The sequence below is a fragment of the Heterodontus francisci genome, unplaced genomic scaffold (genome assembly GCF_036365525.1).
Source record: "Heterodontus francisci isolate sHetFra1 unplaced genomic scaffold, sHetFra1.hap1 HAP1_SCAFFOLD_61, whole genome shotgun sequence".
NCBI classification, from domain to species: Eukaryota; Metazoa; Chordata; class Chondrichthyes; order Heterodontiformes; family Heterodontidae; genus Heterodontus; species Heterodontus francisci.
Window position 1 is genome coordinate 10,116,534 of NW_027141441.1, and position 19,689 is coordinate 10,136,222.

Consider the following 19,689-nt stretch of genomic DNA (forward strand, 5'->3'; position numbering starts at 1 on the left):
TCAGTTTAAAACTCCCCTGGATTGTGAAACTAAAAGATACAATAGCAATTCAATTTGTATCGACTGTGCTTTGGATCATATTCCAACCCTCATACAGTATCAGACTGGAAGATACTGTAGCAATTCCATTAGTGCAGACTCAGCTCTACATTACAGAGCAGGGAACATATTTAAACAACCGGGAACACGTTTACACAAGACGGATCATATTTACACAACTGAGAAGATCTTTACCCAACAGGGAACCATTTTACACAATAACAGAGAACATCTTTACACAACAGCGAATATAGTTACACAACAGAGAACATATTACACAGCAGGAAATATCTTTAAAAGAACACAGGGAACATCTTTACACAACAGAGAACACAATTACATAAGTCATCAGTCTTTCGCTGTCTCTTGCTGGTTTGCTCAGGACCTTTCTCTGTCTGTTCCTTTCTGAGTCCTGATAATATCTTCCTGGTTTTCTGTGTATCTTTCTCTGTCTGTTCCTTTCTGCGTCCTGATAATCTCTTCCTGGTTTTCTGTGTGTCTTTCTCTGTCTGTTTCCTTCTGGGTCCGAATGATCTCTTCCTGGTTTTCTGTGTGTCTTTCTCTGCCTGCCTCATTGTCGGTGCTGTTACTCTGTGTCCTTGTGTCATTGGGCAGTGAGGGTGAGTCCGTCAGCACGTGTGTTGCTGAGTCCGGGATTCTTGAGAAATCCGACTCCAATCCTATTTTTGTAAAAACATTGGGGAAATGAACATATTTCACTAACAGGCAGCTAAAATTTAAACCAGCAGTTAGCAGAGTGGCGCAGCGTAAGCGTGCTGGGTCGATGGATCGTAACCGTTCTCTGCTATTTATGTTTGGTCGGAAGACAAACAGTTCACTTTCAAAACATCAAGTGTTTCCCCATAATAACAAGATGCGCTCGATTGCGATCAGCTTTTTCCTTCTCGTGAACACATCAATCAGTAACAACTCACTTTTGCTCACACGAACACAAGCTGCAAACACGGACCAGCCGAGTCTCTCCCACTTTGTCAACCCCTTCCTGCAGAGCCTCCTCTCCACCACCAGATGGTGATGTTGGCCACAATAAAACCAGGACAAATGGTCACAGTGAGGAGACGGTCAGTAACAGAAAATAAAACAAAAACAGGGAAAACCTTTGCACAACAACAGGGGACATCTTGACACAACAGAAAACATATTTACACAACAGGAAATACCGTTACACAACAGGGAGAACACAATCATACAAATGCCTTGTTTCTCCATCTCAGTTTCGTTGTCTGTCTCTCTCTTTCCGTTCCTCACTTTTATTTCCTCACAGTCTATTAGTTTTCTGTGTGTTTTTCTCTCTGTCCCGTTGTCGATGGTGTCACTCAGCGTCCTTGTAACATTGCGTAGCCAGGCTGAGCCTCCCAACACCTGTGTTATAGAACATAGACCATAGAACAGTACAGCACAGCACAGGCCCTTCGGCCCACGATGTTGTGCCGAACCTTTAACCTACTCTAAGATCAAAACTACCTACATACCTTTCATTCTACTATCATCCATGTACCTATCCAAGAGACGCTTAAATGTCCCTAATGTATCTGCTTCTACTACCACCGCTGGCAGTGCATTCCACGCACCCACCACTCTCTGTGTGAAGAACCTACCTCTGACATCTCCCCGAAACCTTCCTCTATCACCTTAAAATTATGCCCCCTGGTGATAGCCCTTTCCACCCTGGGAAAAAGTCTCTGGCTATCCAATCTATCTGTGCCTCTCATCATCTTGTACCCCTCTATCAAGTCACCTCTCATCCTTCTTCGTTCCAATGGGAAAAACCCCAGCACCCTCAACCTTTCTTCGTAAGACATGCCCTCCAGTCCAGGCAGCATCCTGATAAATCTCCTCTGCACCCTCTCTAAAGCTTCCACATCCTTCCTATAATGAGACGACCAGAACTGAACACAATATTCCAAGTGTGGTCCAACCAGGGCTTTATAGAGCTGCAGCATAACCTCGCGGCTCTTAAACTCAATCCCTCTGTTAATGAAAGCCAACACACCATATGCCTTCTTAACAACCCTATCAAACTTGGGTGGCAACTTTGAGCGATCGATGGACATGGACCCCAAGATCCCTCTGTTCCTCCACACTGCCAAGAATCCTGTCTTTTAGCTTGTCTTCTGCATTCAAATTCGACCTTCCAAAATGAATCACTTCACACTTTTCCAGGTTGAACTCCATCTGCCACTTCTCAGCCCAGCTCTGCACCCTGTCAATGTCCCGTTGCAACCTACAACAGCCTTCCACACTATCCACAACTCCAGCAACCTTTGTGTCATCGGCAAACTTGCTAACCCAGACTTCCACTTCCTCATCCAAGTCATTTATAAAAATCACAAAGCGCAGAGGTCCCAGAACAGATCCCTGCGGAACACCACTGGTCACCGAGCTCCAGGCTGAATACTTTCCATATACTACCACCCTCTGTCTTCTATGGGCCAGCCAATTCTGTATCCAGACAGCCAACTTTCCCTGTATCCCATGCCTCCTTACTTTCTGAATGAGTCTACCATGGGGAACCTTATCAAACTCCTTGCTAAAATCCATATACACCACATCCACTGCTCTTCCTTCATCGATGTGTTTTGTCACATCTTCAAAGAATTCAATAAGGCTTGTGAGGCATGACCTGCCCCTCACAAAGCCATGCTGACTGTCTCTAATCAAACTATGCTTTTCCAACTAATCATAAATCCTGTCTCTCAGAATCCTCTCCAATAATTTGCCCACTACCGACATAAGACTGACTGGTCTATAATTCCCAGGGTTATCCCTATTCCCTTTCTTGAACAAGGGAATAACATTTGCCACCCTCCAATCATCTGGTACTACTCCAGTGGACAGTGAGGACGCAAAGATCATCGCCAAAGGCGCGGCAATCTCTTCCCTCGCTTCCCGCAATATCCTTGGGTATATCCCGGCTGGCCCCAGGGACTTATCTGTCCTCATGTCTTTCAAAATTTCCAGCACATCCTCCCTCTTAACATCAACCTGTTCGAGCATATCAGCCTGTTCCACGCTGTCCTCACAAACGTCCAGGTCCCTCTCACTAGTGAATACTGAAGCAAAGTATTCATTTAGGACCTCCCCTACCTCCTCCGACTCCAGGCACAAGTTCGCTCCACTATCCCTGATCGGCCCTACCCTCACTCTGGCCATCCTCTTGTTCCTCACATAAGTGTAGAACGCATTGGGATTTTCCTTAATCCTACCCGCCAAGACTTTTTCATGTCCCCTTCTAGCTCTCCTAAGTCCATTCTTCAGTTCCTTCCTGGCTACCTTGTAACCCTCTGGAGCCCTGTCTGATCCTTGCTTCCTCAACCTTAAGTAAGCTTCCTTCTTCCTCTTGACTAGCTGTTCCACATTTCTTGTCATCCAAGGTTCCTTCACCCTACCATCCCTTCCTTGCCTCATCGGGACAAACCTATCCAGCAGTCGCAGCAAGTGCTCCCTCAACAACCTCCACATTTCTGTCGTGCATTTCCCTGAGAACATCTGTTCCCAATTTATGCACCCCAGTTCCTGCCTAATAGCATTGTAATTCCCCCTCCCCCAATTAAATATTTTCCCATCCCGTCCGCTCCTGTCCCTCTCCATGACTATAGTAAAGGTCCGGGAGTTGTGATCACTATCACCGAAATGTTCTCCCACCGAGAGATCTGCCACCTGGCCTGGTTCGTTGCCAAGCACCAAATGCAACATAGCCTCCCCTCTAGTCGTCTTATCTACATATTGAGTCAGGAAACCTTCCTGGACACACCTGACAAAAACTGCTCCATCCAAACTATTTGCACGAAGGAGGTTCCAATCAATATTAGGGAAGTTGAAGTCACCCATGACAACAACCCTGTTACTTCTGCACCTTTCCAAAATCTGCCTCCCAATCTGTTCCTCCGTGTCTCTGTTGCTATTGGGGGGTCTATAGAAAACTCCCAATAAAGTGACTGCTCCTTTCCTGTTTCTGACTTACACCCAAAATGACTCAGTAGACAAACCCTCCTCGATGACCTCCCTTTCTGCAGCTGTGATACTATCCCTGATCAACAATGCCACTCCCCCACTTCTTTTCCCTCCCTCCCTATTCCTTTTGGAACATCCAAAACCGGGAACATCCAAACCCGGGAACATCCAACATCCATTCCTGCCCCTGTGATCTCCAAGTGTCCGTAATGTCCACAACATCGTAGCTCGAAGTACTGATCCATGCTCTAAGTTCATCACCCTTATTCCTGACACTTCTTGCATTAAAATAGACACACTTCAACCCATCATACTGGCTGCAACTTTGCCCTGTCAACTGTCTAACCTTCCTCACAGACTCTCTGCACTCGGTATCTGCCTGTTTAACAGCTACCCCATCCACTGATCCGTAGCTCCGGTTCCCATCCCCCTGCCAAACTAGTTTAAACCCTCCCGAAGAGCTCTAGCAAACCTCCCGCCCAGGATATTGGTGCCCCTCCAGTTCAGATCCAACCCATCCTTCTTGCACAGGTCCCAATGATCCACATAACTGAAGCCCTCCCTCCTACACCTGCTCTGTTGCCACGTGTTCAGCTGCACTCGCTCTCTGTTTCTAGCCTCACTAGCACGTGGCACCGGTATCAATCCTGAGATTACTACTCTGCTCGTCCTGCCTTTTAGCTTCCAACCTAACTCCTATATTTGCTTTTCAGGTCCTCATCCCTTTTCCTAGCTATGTCATTGGTACAGATATGTACCACGACGTCTGGCTGCTCCCCCCACCCCCCTTAAGAATCCTGTAGACTCGATCCGAGACATCCCTGACCCTGGCACCCGGGAGGCAACTTACCATCCGGGAGTCTCGTTCGCGACCACAGAATCTCCTGTCTGTTCCTCTAACCATTGAATCTCCGATCACTATCGCTCTCCTATTCTCCACCCTTCCCTTCTGAGCCGCAGAGCCAGGCTCAGTGCCAGAGACCTGGCCGCTGTGGCTTTCCACTGGTAGGCACCCCCCCGCAACCGTATCCAAAACGGTATACTTATTATTGAGGGGAACGGCCACAGGGGATCCCTGCACTGTGCGCCTATTCCCTTTCCCTCCCCTGACGGTCACCCAGCTACCTTTATCCTGTGACTTAGGTGTCAGTACTTCCCTATAATTGCTCTCTATCATCCCCTCTGCCTCCCGCATGATCCGAAGTTCATCCAGCTCCAGCTCCAGTTCCCTAACGCGGTCTGCGAGGAGCTTGAGTTGGGTGCACTTCTCACAGTGAAGTCAGCAGGGACACAAGTGGTGACCCTTACCTCCCACATCCTGCAACAGGAGCATGCAACTGCCCTAGCTTCCATCCCCTCTACTCGAAATTGGCAACAGAGAATAAAAAAATATAAAGGAAAACCTTACCTTACCAAACCCTCCACACAAGAGTCCATTTTTTTGGTTGGAGGAGGAGGATGGGTGGGAGACACTACACGTGTAGTGTTTCGGGTTAGCCACTGCCCGAATATATAAGTTCACTTACCCAGCAGTCCCCGTGTCTGCGTCCGCCGAATCGCCAGGTAAGTACTTCATAGTGAAACATACCTTTCTGGCTGCCCCCTGGCTCGCACTATCACCGCTACTGCTGATCAAAGGTGTTGCTGTAATAAAAACAGAAAATGCTGGAAATGCTCAGTAGGTCTGGCAGCATCTCTGCAGAGAGAAACAGTTAACAGTTCAGGTCTGTTTCCTTAGCTCACATTAACTTTGTTCTTTCGCCACAGATGCTGCCAGACCTGCTGACTATTTCAAGCATTTTCTGTTTCTGTTTCAGATTTCCAGCATCTGCAGTATTTTGCTTTTCTCCGTGTGTTGCTATGTCTGGGACTGTTTGAGTGCAATGCTATTGCTTTATAAACAGCGTTGAAACAAACATTTATCTCACTAACACACAGCACCAATACACAGCTGGATATAAACAGCAGCCTGCAGCAGAGGGCGCAGTGGAAGTTTATCAACACAAATAATTCACCAGCACAATATTTACTGCAATCCACAATCACACCACCCTTCATCTTAACACGTTTTACTCTCTATTTACATCAACTTCTTCCTTCCAGTAAACACTTCAATTTGGAACACAGCTTCCAAATCACCTTTATTCACAAACCCGAACACATCCTGCAAATGCTGCAAACACACACCAGCCCAGACTTTCCCCTTTCTGTCAACCCATTCCTGCATCACTGCCTCTCCACCAACAGTTGTTGCTAGAATCATACAATCATAGAATGGCTACAGCACAGAAGGAGGCCATTCAGCCTGTCGAACCCGTGCTGGCTCTCTGTTAGAGCAACTCACCTCGTCTTACTCCCCAGTCAGTTCAATTTCGGTGGTGGGAAAACTTCTCAAAAGAATAATTCGGGACAAAATTAATAGTCCCATGGACAAATGTGGGTTAATTCAAGAAAGCCAGCATGGATTTGTTAAGGGAAAATCATGTTTAACTGTCCTGCTGGAGTTTTTTGATGAGGTAACAGAGAGGGATGATGAAGGCAATGCTGTTGATGTGGTGTACATGGACTTTCAAAAGGTCTGGCAGCATCTGAAAGGTCACTGACCTGAAACATTAACTCTGCTACTCTCTTCACAGATGCTGCCAGACCTGCTGAGTACTTCCAGCACTTTTTATTTATATTTCAGATTTCTAGCATCTGCAGTATTTTGCTTTTATTGACTTTCAAAAGGAGTTTGATACAATGCAACACAACAGACTTGTGAGCAAAGTTACAACTCATGGAATAAAAGGGACAGTAGTAACATGGATATGGAATTGGCTGAGTGACAGGAAACAAAGAGTAGTGAGCAATGGATGTTCTTCGGACTAGAGGAAGGTTTGTAGTGGAGTTCCCCAGGAGTCAGTGTTGGGACCCTTGCCTTTCCTGATATATATTAATGACCTAGACCTTGGTGTACAGGGCAGAATTTCAAAGTTTATGGATGATACAAAAATTGGAAGCATTGTGAACTGTAAGGATGATAGTGTAGAACTTCAAAAGGGCATAGACAAGTTGGTGGAATGGGAGGACAGATGACAGGTGAAGTTCAATGCAGAGACATGTGAATTGATTCATTTCGGTAGGAAGAACATGGAGTGACAATATAGAATAAAGGGTACAATTCTAAAGGGGGTGCAGGAGCAGAGAGACCTGGGGTTATATGTCATTGGTTGAGAGAGTGGTTAATAAAGCATACAGTATCCTCGGCTTTAGTGATAGAGGCATAGAGTACAAGAACAAGGAGGTCATGTTGAAATCGGAAGCCATTTCTCGTGTATAGGCGGAGCGCACGCGGGACTGCTGGGTAAGTGAGGTTACATATTTGGGCGGTTGCTTTACCCGAAACCCTATTCGGGTAGTGTCTCCCACCCATCCTCCTCCTCTAACCAAAAAAAAAGTTCTGTCTGTTGGATTGCTAAGCTAACAAGTTTTGACATTTTTTTTTTGGTTTTCAGTAGATCTGTTGGGAATTTAGAATAGTGGGAATGGAGGTTAAGGCAGTTTCATGTTCCTCCTGCAGAATGTTGGAGGTAAGGGTCGCCAAGAGTGTCCCTGCTGACTGCATCTGCAGGAAGTGCACCCAACTCCAGCTCCTCGAGAACCGCGTCAGGGAACTGGAGCTGGAGCTGGATGAACTTCGGATCATTCGAGAGGCGGAGGGGGTTATTGAGAGGAGTTATAGGGAGGTAGTCACACCTCAGGTAAAATAAGTAGGTAGATGGGTTACCGTCAGGGGAAGGAGAGGGAACCAGCAGGCAGTGCAGGGATCCCCTGTGGCCGTTTCCCTCAACAACAGGTTTACCGTTTTGGATACTGTTGGGGGGGACGACGTACCAGGGGTAAGCAATGGGGTACAGGTCTCTGGCACAGAGTGTGTCCCTGTTGCTCAGAAGGGAAAGGGGAAGAGTAGCAGAGCATTAGTCATTGGGAACTCCATAGTTAGGGCAACAGACAGGAGGTTCTGTGGGAACGAGAGAGACTCACGGTTGGTGTGTTGCCTCCCAGGTGCCAGGGTTCGTGATGTCTCGGATCGTGTTTTTGGGATCCTTAATGGGGAGGGGGAGCAGCCCCAAGTCGTGGTCCACATAGGCACCAACGACATAGGTAGGAAGAGAGATGGGGATTTAAGGCAGAAATTCAGGGAGCTAGGGTGGAAGCTGAGAGCGAGAACAAACAGAGTTGTTATCTCTGGGTTGTTGCCCGTGCCACGTGCTAGCGAAGCGAGGAATAGGGAGAGAGAGGAGTTGAACACGTGGCTGCAGGGATGGGGTAGGAGGGAGGGTTTTGGTTTCCTGGATAATTGGGGCTCTTTCTGGGGTAGGTGGGACCTCTACAAACAGGATGGCCTTCACCTGAACCAGAGGGGTTCCAATATCCTGGGGGGGGAGATTTGCTAGTGCTCTTTGGGGGGGTTTAAACTAATTCAGCAGGGGGATGGGAACCTAAATTGCAGTTCCAGTGCACAGCATGTTGAGAGTAGTGAGGTCATGGATAAGGTTACAAGGACGCAAGAGGGCACTGGCAAGCAAGAACTTGGTTTAAAGTGTGTCTACTTCAACGCCAGGAGCATCCGGAATAAGGTGGGTGAGCTTGCAGCATGGGTTGGTACCTGGGATCTCGATGTTGTGGCCATTTCGGAGACATGGATAGAGCAGTGACAGGAATGGATGTTGCAGGTTCCGGGATTTAGATGTTTCACTAAGAACAGAGAAGATGGTAAAAGAGGGGGGGGGGGGAGTGTGGCATTGTTAATCAAGGAGAGTATTACAGCGGCAGAAAGGACGTTTGAGGACTCGTCTACTGAGGTAGTATGGGCCGAGGTGAGAAACAGGAGAGGAGAGGTCACCCTGTTGGGAGTTTTCTCTTGACCTCTGAATATTTCCAGAGATGTGGAGGAAAGGATAGCGAAGATGATTCTCGACAGGAGCGAGAGTAACAGGGTAGTTGTTATGGGGGACTTTAACTTTCCAAATATTGACTGGAAATACTACAGTTCGAGAACTTTAGATGGGTCAGTTTTTGTCCAGTGTGTGCAGGAGGGTTTTCTGACACAGTATGTAGACAGGCCAACCAGGGGCGATGCCGCATTGGATTTGGTACTGGGTAATGAACCCGGCCAGGTGTTAGATTTAGATGTAGGTGAGCACTTTGGTGATCGTGATCACAATTCGGTTAGGTTTACCTTAGCAATGGGCAGGGACAGGTATATACCGCAGGGCAAGAATTATAGCTGGGGGAAAGGAAATTATGATGCGATTAGGCAAGATTTAGGATGCGTAGGATGGGGAAGGAAACTGCAGAGGATGGGCACAATCGAAATGTGGAGCTTATTCAAGGAGCAGCTACTGCGTGTCCTTGATAAGTATGTACCTGTGAGGCAGGGAGGAAGTTGTCGAGCGAGGGAGCCGTGGTTTACTAAAGAAGTTGAAGCACTTGTCAAGCGGAAGAAGAAGGTTTATGTTAGGATGAGACGTGAAGGCTCAGTTAGGGCGCTTGAGAGTTACAAGCTAGCCAGGAAGGATCTAAAGGGAGAGCTAAGAAGAGAGAGGAGAGGACACGAGAAGTCATTGGCGGATAGGATCAAGGAAAACCCTAAGGCTTTCTTTTGGTATATCAGGAATAAAAGAATGACTAGAGTTAGATTAGGGCCAATCAAGGATAGTAGTGGGAAGTTGTGTGTGGAATCAGAGGAGATAGGGGAAGCGTTAAATGAATATTTTTCGTCAGTATTTACAGTAGAGAAAGAAAATGTTGTCGAGGAGAATACTGAGATACAGACTATTAGGCGAGATGGGATTGAGGTTCACAAGGAGGAGGTGTTAGCAATTTTGGAAAGTGTGAAAATAGATAAGTCCCCTGGGCCAGATGGGATTTATCCTAGGATTCTCTGGGAAGCCAGGGAGGAGATTGCAGAGCCTTTGTCCTTGATCTTTATGTCGTCATTGTCAACAGGAATAGTGCCGGAAGACTGGAGGATAGCAAACGTTGTCCCCTTGTTCAAGAAGGGGAGTAGAGACAGCCCTGGTAATTATAGACCTGTGAGCCTTACTTCGATTGTGGGTAAAATGTTGGAAAAGGTTATAAGAGATAGGATTTATAATCATCTTGAAAAGAATAAGTTCATTAGCGATAGTCAGCACGGTTTTGTGAAGGGTAGGTCGTGCCTTACAAACCTTATTGAGTTTTTTGAGAAGGTGACCAAACAGGTGGATGAGGGTAAAGCCGTGGATGTGGTGTATATGGATTTCAGTAAGGCGTTTGATAAGGTTCCCCACGGTAGGCTATTGCAGAAAAAACGGAAGTATGGGATTGAAGGTGATTTAGTGCTTTGGATCAGAAATTGGCTAGCTGAAAGAAGACAGAGGGTGTAGGTTGATGGCAATTGTTCATCCTGGAGTTTAGTTACTAGTGGTGTACCGCAAGGATCTGTTTTGGGGCCACTGCTGTTTGTCATTTTTATAAATGACCTGGATGAGGGTGTAGAAGGGTGGGTTAGTAAATTTACGGATGACACGAAGGTCGGTGGAGTTGTGGATAGTGCCGAAGGATGTTGTAGGTTACATAGGGACATAGATAGGCTGCAGAGCTGGGCTGAGAGATGGCAAATGGAGTTTAATGCGGAAAAGTGTGAGGTGATTCACTTTGGAAGGAGTAACAGGAATGCAGAGTACTGGGCTAATGGGAAGATTCTTGGTAGTGTAGATGAGCAGAGAGATCTTGGTGTCCAGGTACATAAATCCCTGAAAGTTGCCACCCAGGTTAATAGGGCTGTTAAGAAGGCATATGGTGTGTTAGCTTTTATTAGTAGGGGGATCGAGTTTCGGAGCCACGAGGTTATGCTGCAGCTATACAAAACTCTGGTGCGGCCACACTTGGAGTATTGCGTGCAGTTCTGGTCACCGCATTATAGGAAGGATGTGGAAGCTTTGGAAAGGGTGCAGAGGAGATTAACTAAGATGTTGCCTGGTATGGAGGGAAGGTCTTACGAGGAAAGGCTGAGGGACATGAGGTTGTTTTCGTTAGAGAGGAGGAGGAGAGGTGACTTAATAGAGACATATAAGATAATCAGAGGGTTAGATAGGGTGGATAGTGAGAGTCTTTTTCCTCGGATGGTGATGGCAAACACGAGGGGACATAGCTTTAAGTTGAGGGGTGATAGATATAGGACAGATGTCAGAGGTAGTTTCTTTACTCAGAGAGTAGTAGGGGCGTGGAACGCCCTGCCTGCAACAGTAGTGGACTCGCCAAATTTAAGGGCATTTAAGTGGTTATTGGATAGACATATGGATGAAAATGGAATAGTGTAGGTCAGATGGTTTCACAGGTCGGCGCAACATCGAGGGCCGAAGAGCCTGTCCTGCGCTGCAATGTTCTATGTTCTATTGTACAAGACACTAGCCTCAGCTGAAGTACTGCGTCCCGTTCTGGGTGCCACACTTTAGGAAAGATGTGAAGGCATTGGAGAGATTATGGAAAAGATTCATGAGAATGGTTCCAGGGATGAGGAACTTCAGTTATGAAGATAGATTGGAGAAGTTAGGACTGTTTTCCTTGGAGAAAAGAAGGCTAAGAGGAGATTTCATAGTGGTATTCAAAATGATGAGGGGTGTGGACAGAGTGGATAGGGAGAAACTGTTCCCACTTGTGAAGGGATCGAGAACGAGAAGGCACAGATTTAAAGTAATTGGTAAAAGAAGCAAAAGCGACATGGGGTAAAACTTTTTCACACAGCGAGTGGTTAAAGTATGAACTGCCTGAGAATGTGATGGAGGCAGGTTCAATTGAAGCATTCAAATGGGAATTAGACTGTTATCTGAAAAGGAAGAATGTGCAGGATTATGGGGAGAGGACGGGGAAGTGACATGAGGTGAATTGCTCATTTGGAGAGTCAGTGCAGACACGATGGGCCAAATGGCCTCCTTCTGTGCAGTAACAATTCTGTGATTCTGTGATTCCAATATTCAAGTCATTTCTATATATGGTGGTCCTGACACTGACCCTTCTGGACATCGCTGTTCACCATCTTCCATTCTGAAAAACAACCAAATACCACAACTCGCTTTTCCTGATATTTCATCCATTTTTTAACCCAAGCAGATACTGACCCTCCTATTCCAGGAGCCTCAGTGTTGTTACCCAGCCTTTTATGTGGTAGTTTGTCAAACGCTTTCTTAAAATCCATATAGACAACATCCATTGCTTTCCCTTCATCAACCTTTTCTGTTACTTCATCAAAGAAATCAGTTATATTAGTGAAGAAGTGGAAAGGTGCTGAACCTCTCAGTTTTCGGTCTACCCAAACCAAGTTCAAGGCCTGAATAATGAACCGATTGCCTCATTAGTTCTGTGAATAATACAATGATTTAATAGACAAAGTTTTGAAACATTCCTGCCCATAAATCTTGATAACAGAGAGTGTGTGGATCTCCTGACTCAGAATGTTTAATGGATACAGTCCTCAGATCCGACAAGGAACCCCTGAACATCCACAGTAAAGACAGTGTGGATGAGGAAATGTAAGAGCCGGGAGCTGAAACTCAGGGACGGCCGAGCTCTCCTGTCATTGAGCTTGTGTGTCTGCTCTGCTCGCCGCACTTCCGGCTCTACTTTGTTTCCAATGAAAAGATGAAAAGGGCCGTTCGGTTTTCCTCTCACTGACAGCGTGTTTCACTCGGGTTAATATAACCCGGGACTTTTGCTGCTGAAATGAATTCTGCAAGGTCCCAGCAAACACACCGGCTCCCTCCTTTCTCCCCTCTTTCTATCGGATTGTTTTACCAGGAGGGGCTCAATAATAACAAACCCCCTGCAGGGAATGACCACAAATTGAGCATCTAAATGGGGCAAGTGGGCAGCTTTCTGGGTTCTAGCTTCCCCCTACCCCGCCCCTCCCTCCCTCCAGTCCAAGCCCCTCTTCACTTTCTTTGGGACTTTGATGAGGGTGAAATGGGGAAAGTTCCCATTGATGTTTGAATGCTGAATTGCTGCAGGGATCTGCGCACGCGTGATGCAGCCCCGCCCACAGTGGGACGTCACAATGAGGAGTGGAGCGCATGCGCAGACTTTCCCAACCCAGTCTGTGAAGCCATTCACTCAATCAGGGGAAGATGCTTTAAATCAGCTGCTAATGGAGACTTCCTGGGCCCGGGGGAAGGGAACAAACAGCACCTGCTTCCAGCAGCCACTGCTTTGGGACCGTGTCCGCAGATGTGCTCAGAGATTAGCATTGAGTGGTGGGAAGTTGAGGGGGAGTCGGGGAGTGTTTGTAGCAGACATTTTTTTTTTCCAAAATATACTTTATTCATAAAAATCTGTAAAAATTACATTGCCAAACAGTTTCCAAACAGCACCAAAAAATACAAACATTGCAAGGGAGGTCAGTTTCCTTCAATACTGTCATAAGTTTCTTCCCAACCCTTCAGTTTCACAATTGTCATGTCAATTACAGTTTTGCATTTACAGCAATTGAGAATATTAACGATACAGTTCGAGGGGTTTCCCATGGATCCAGCCCCTCAGTACAGCTTGGTGGGGGAACCTTACACTGTGGTCTTTCCCCATTGAGCCTTTGCTGCGGCTGCCCCAAGCTTTAGTGCGTCCCTCAGCACGTAGTCCTGGACCTTGGAATGTGCCAGTCTGCAACATTCGGTCGTGGACAACTCTTTGCGCTGGAAGACCAGCATGTTTCGGGCAGACCAAAGGGCGTCTTTCACCGAATTGATAGTCCTCCAGCAGCAGTTGATGTTTGTCTCGGTGTGCGTCCCTGGGAACAGCCCGTAGAGCACAGACTCCTGTGTTACAGAGCTGCTTGGGATGAACCTTGACAAAAACCACTGCATCTCTTTCCACACCTGCTTTGCAAAGGCACATTCCAGGAGGAGGTGGGTGACCGTCTCTTCCCCACCACAGCCAACGCGGGGGCACTGTGCGGAGGGCGCGAGACTTCGGGTGTGCATGAAGGATCTGACGGGGAGGGCCCTTCTCACCACCAGCCAAGCTACGTCTTGGTGCTTGTTTGAAAGTTTTGGTGATGAGGCATTCCGCCAAATGACTTTGACGGTCTGCTCGGGGAACCATCCGACAGGATGCACCGTTTCCTTTTCCCGTAGGGCCTTGAGGACATTCCGTGCAGACCACTGCCTGATGGACCGGTGGTCAAAGGTGTTTGCCCGCAGAAAGTGCTCCACGAAGGATAGGTGGTACGGCACCTCCCAACTGCATGGAGCGTTCCGCGGCAATGTGACCAGGCCCATCCTTCGCAACACCGGGGACAGATAGAACCTCAGCACGTAGTGAAACTTGGAGTTTGTGTACTGGGGATCTACACACAGCTTGATGCAGCCGCACACGAAGGTGGTCATCAGGATGAGGGCCACGTTGGGTACATTTTTCCCGCCCTTGTCCAGAGATTTGAACATCGTGTCCCTCCAGACGCGGTCCATTTTAGATCCCCAGACGAAGCGGAAAATGGCTCGGGTGACTGCCACGGCGCAGGAGTGGGGTATGGGCCAGACCTGCGCCACGTAGAGCAACAACGTGAGCGCCTCGCACCTGATGACCAGGTTCTTACCCACAATGGAGAGAGATCGCTGCCCCCACATGCCCAACGTTTGTCGTACCTTGGCTACTCGCTCCTCCCATGTTTTGGTGCACGCCCCAGCCCTTCCGAACCATATCTGTTTGTAACAGACACTGTGGAGCAGGAGCTGCTCCCGGAACATGGAGTGAGCCGGGGACATGGGGAAGGGAGAGTTCATTCTCGGACAGTGTCTGTGCAGGCTCAGGGAGACACAATGGGAAGAAATCACTATTGAAAATCACTGACAATTTTACCACCCAAAGGAGAGGGAATTTTCCTGCTTTAGTTCCAGTCTCTCACTGTTTGTTGGATCGTGAACAGTGGGGGAAAAATAGCCGCACAACAACGATGTGGACAGTTTGACAAAGAACATTTATTGCAGACACCAGGTGAGAAGTGTGAAAGGCACATTTTAAATAGTGGCTGCTTGTTTTCCGTTGAAATAGAAATGCGACTGTGTAAAGTTCACTGCTCTATCGGACAGTCCCAGTCATTGAGCAGTGCAGGGCTTGTGTTGTTTCTGAATGTCACAAACTTGTTGTAAATCCACTGCAAACACCTGGTAAACAGAAGCTGAATGCTGCAGTACTGCAGTGGAGTCAGACACTGACACTGTTTGTGTTCCTGGTTTTCATTTTGTGATTGTTCATAATGATTATTATTGGGACGATTACATTGATCGCTTTTGTGTCTTCTATCTCACCAGTTCTTTCATTCCTGCAGGAAAATACACCAAGGAACCTGAATGGATGTGGTGATTCTTGGACACAAAGAAAAGTGCAGCGAGCTCATTCCAACACACAGTCGGTGCAGGATCACTCCCAAAGCACAGAGATACTGCCAGCTCATCAGTTCCACTGGAACAAACAAAAGAAGTAGTCACACAGACACTGATCCCAAAGTCAAGAGACACAGTCAGTCAAACAACAGCATGAGAGACAGAAGTTGTTTCCATTTCACTCCAATTCAGTACAGCTGACAGGTTGATCCATCAATCACAGTCCAAAAACAAACTCACCATCAGCTCTAAATAAACTCTGTCACCATGGTTACATTTTAAATATAAAATCTGAAATAGAACAGACAAAATTTACAGAATTGAAAGGTACAGAATGAATGCAAGGAGGCTTTGAGGGGATTTGGAAAGGTTAAATGAATGGGCAAGAACATGGCAGATGGAATATAATGTGAATAAGTGTGAAGTTCTCCACTTTGGTAGAATAAACAGAAAGACAGAGTATTTCTTAAATGGTGAGAGGCTGGGAAGTGTCGATGTCCAAAGGCACCTGGGTGTCCTTGTTCATGAGACACTAAAAGCTAGTATGCAGGTGCAGCAAGCAATTAGGAAGGCAAATGGTATGTTGGCTTCATTGAAAGCGTATTTGAGTACATGAGTAAAGATGTATGAAGTCTAGATGAGACTGCACCTGGAGTATTCTGTACAATTTTGGTTTCCTTATCTAAGGAAGGATAGACTTGTCATAGAGGGAGTGCAACAGAGATTCACCGGTCTCATCCCCTAGGATGGTGGGATTGTCTTATGATGAGAGACTGCAGAGACTGGGCCTAAATTCTCTAGAGTTTTGAAGAATGAGAGGTGATCTCATTGAAACAGACAAAGTTCTTCCAGGGTGTCACAGGGTAGATATGGATAGGATGATTCCTCTGTCTAGTGAGTCCAGAACAAGGGGACACAGTCTCAGAATAAGGGCAGGCCATTTGAGACTGAGATGAGCAGGAATTTCTTTACTCAGAGGGTGGGAATTCTGTGGAATTCTTTATCCCAGAGGGCTGTGGAAGATCAATCATTGAACATATTCAAGACAGAAATCGATAGATTTCTAAATACTAACAAGATCAAGGGATATGGAGATAGCAGGAAAAATGGCGTAGAGGTAGATGATCAGTCACGATCTGTTTGAATGTTGGAGCAGGCTCGATGGGCTGAATGGCCTAATGCCCCTATTTCCTATGATCCTATGAATCCCAATAATGTACATCAGACGTTAGACCAAGTTATGCATTACATACCAGTTCAAAAATGCCACAGAGATTAAGACTGAAAGACACAGTATCAATTCCATTACTACAAAATGAAGGACTTGGAGCTTGCAGACCAGCCCATGTTTAAGATTGAAAGTTATATTTTCATTCACAATCGTTTTCACAGAGCTAAATATTGAATACCAATCCACAACTTGTACAGGACTACCAAATAAAACCTACAACTGTAAAATACAGTTAATCCATATTTTAAATTAAACACAAGGCAAATAAATATTGATACATTAAGAGAGCAGGAAACAGTGAGAGCAGAATGGAGCATAAAGAGCCCAGGAGAGGGAGCAAGAGTTCACTCGGAGAGCAGGGAACAGCGAGAGCAGGCGTCAAAAAAGGCAAAGGAATACACAATTAATGGGAGAACACTGAACGGTGTCGAGGAAGTGAGGGACGTTGGAGTGAATGTCCACAGATCCCTGAAGGTAGCAGGACAGGTCAATAAGGTGGTTCAGCAGGTATATGGAATCCTTTCCTTTATTAACTGAGGTATAGAGTATAAGGGTGACCTGGTATCCATGTCAATAAGTCACTGACAGATAACATGCAGGTGCAGCAAGCAATTAGGAAGGCTAATAGTATGTTAGCCTTTATCGCAAGAGGATTTGAGTACAGGAGTAGTGAATTCTTGCTTCAATTGTATCGAACCCTGGTTAGACTGCACTTGGAGTACTGTGTGCAGCTTTGGTCCCCTTACCTTCGGAAGGATATTATTGCCATAGATGGAGTGCAAAGAAGGTTCATCAGACTTGTTCCTGGGATGGTGGGACTGTCCTATGAAGAGATATTGGGGAAACTGGGGCTGTATTCTCTAGAGTTTTGAAGAATGAGAGGTGATCTCATTGAAACCTACAAAATATTTAAAGGACAGTCAGGGTAGATGCAGCTAAGATGTTTCCCCTGGTTGGGGAGTCGAGAACCAGGGGACGCAATTTCAAAATAAGGGGCAAGCCACTTAGGACAGAGATGAGGAGAAATGTTATTCCTCAGAGGGTTGTGAATCTTTGGAATTCTGTAACCCAGAGGGCTGTGGAAGCTCAGTTATTGAGTATGTTTAAAGCAGAGATTGATAGATTTCTAAATACAAATGACATAAGGGAATATGAGGAAAGTGTGGGGAAAAGGGCATTGAAGTGGATGATCAGCCATGATCATATTGAATGGTGGGGTAGGCTCGATGGGCTGAATGGCCGACTCCTGCTCCTATGTTCCTATGTTCCTAACTCAACATTATCGATGAGATACAGCCTCAGGCTGACTTGTCGGGTGTTGCAAACAGATATCACTGCTTCTGATCTTCACCAGAACAGAGAGTGGGATGTAAAATTGATCATCAAACAGACTGTGAGAGAATACAACAGAATAAAACACATGGAAAGACACTGTGGAATAACAAATAGATTTGATTGGAATGTTGAATTTTGATTGGAATGGATAAAACAGCAGAAACAGCAGAATAAATTGGGACAGAAAAGAGAAACTGATGGGAAAAAGGAAGAAAAGAAAGGATGGATCTGTTTACTTTTTTCAGTTTTTTCACTGGTCCATCAAAGCTGGATTAAAAAAAGATGCAAAAAACAGAGAATTTCACCAAAAAGGGAGATTAAATGCTGCCGAAACCTTGGATCGAAGGATGCCCCAACAGATCACCTGTTTAACTGTCTCCTCACTGGGGGATTTCAATCAATGAGCAATATTATTCTCTACTTTTCTTTTGTTAAATGAAACCACTACTGTCACTTGGAGTTAATATCCCTGTGTTCCAACTCCTGAATAATAAAATTGTGAGTTTCGCGATATTTTCTGTACACATTCCCTGCTGAAAGAACGAAGAACTCTTTTCTAATTTACACAATACTATATACACACTCATCAAGCCTCCTAAACGAGCATCCTTGGTGCTACTCTCTCTTCTCCCAAACCTCATCTCATGTGACTGTTACATCATCACTCTGATTGTGGGAGGGGTTAATCCCACTGTCTTCAGCATTAACCCTTTACAGCCTCATACTGCACTGTCTGTCCAAAAAAATCGGTGGAGGGAACTTGAATTATCAAAACAGCAACAGCTGCCAGTTGAAAATCAACTCAACCCATCAGAGAGAGAGAGAGAGAATGTCAGAGAACTTCCTGCATCCAGTCCTGACCCTGTCACACTCAGCAGCTGCTCACCCAGACCCCACTCTCATCAACACTGAACATTTTTACTGAGACCCTTCAAATACTGTTTATAAAAGGCCGCAAAGATCAAAGTTCACACAGTTGTATTAAATACAACAAAGTTTAATATCTTCTCACCGTTTCTCAGTAACCACATGAGACATAGGTTTTCTTATTTGGTTCCTTTGATTTTTCTTGTTCCTGACTGACAAATATTCCAAACCTCAGATAAACCCTCCCACTTGCGTCATGTCCCAGTCTCGGTTAAAAGCAACACATAATGACACAAACACTCTCCTTCAGTGAGATTAATATCAAGCTGTTTTCCAGGTTGAATGTAACTGTGAACAAATTTATGTCAAAGAAGTTACCTTTGATGTATCAGCACTGAAGTTCTGTTCAAGGAGGAACAGCCATTCCAAACTCATATCCTTCACAAAGGCTGTTTTTGTATGTGATTGAAATTCATCATGTATTTTGAATTGAAGCTCACAAGACATAGATGTCAGTGTTGATAATGAAACTTTTCAAGCATGTTGCTACTGTGAAATAAGGCTCTGCTGGGAGTTGAACCCAGGATCTCTTGTTTATTAGACAGGTGCTTGAACCAACTAAGCTACAGAGCCAGATTGCAAATATGTGTGCAATTGAAGTCAGAGGAAGACCTTGCAGATCGTGGGCAGACTTTGGCGAGTCAAGAGCTGAGTTCGTCACGGCAGAGTTCCCAGCCTCTGACTCGCTCTTGTAGTTGTAGCTGTAGTTGTAATTGTAATAGGCAACCGTCCGTCTCGGAAGACGATGGGCTACACCCGGGGTGTACGTCACTTCTGTGTGAA

At 45.9% G+C, this 19,689-nt stretch overlaps 1 non-coding gene across 1 annotated transcript; it reads right to left on the reverse strand.

The window, feature by feature from the left end:
* Positions 1-19,405: 19,405 nt before the first annotated feature.
* On the reverse strand, positions 19,406-19,479 carry trnai-aau (transfer RNA isoleucine (anticodon AAU)). Its single transcript has one exon. It is a non-coding gene; the product is annotated as a tRNA-Ile (tRNA).
* Positions 19,480-19,689: the final 210 nt, after the last annotated feature.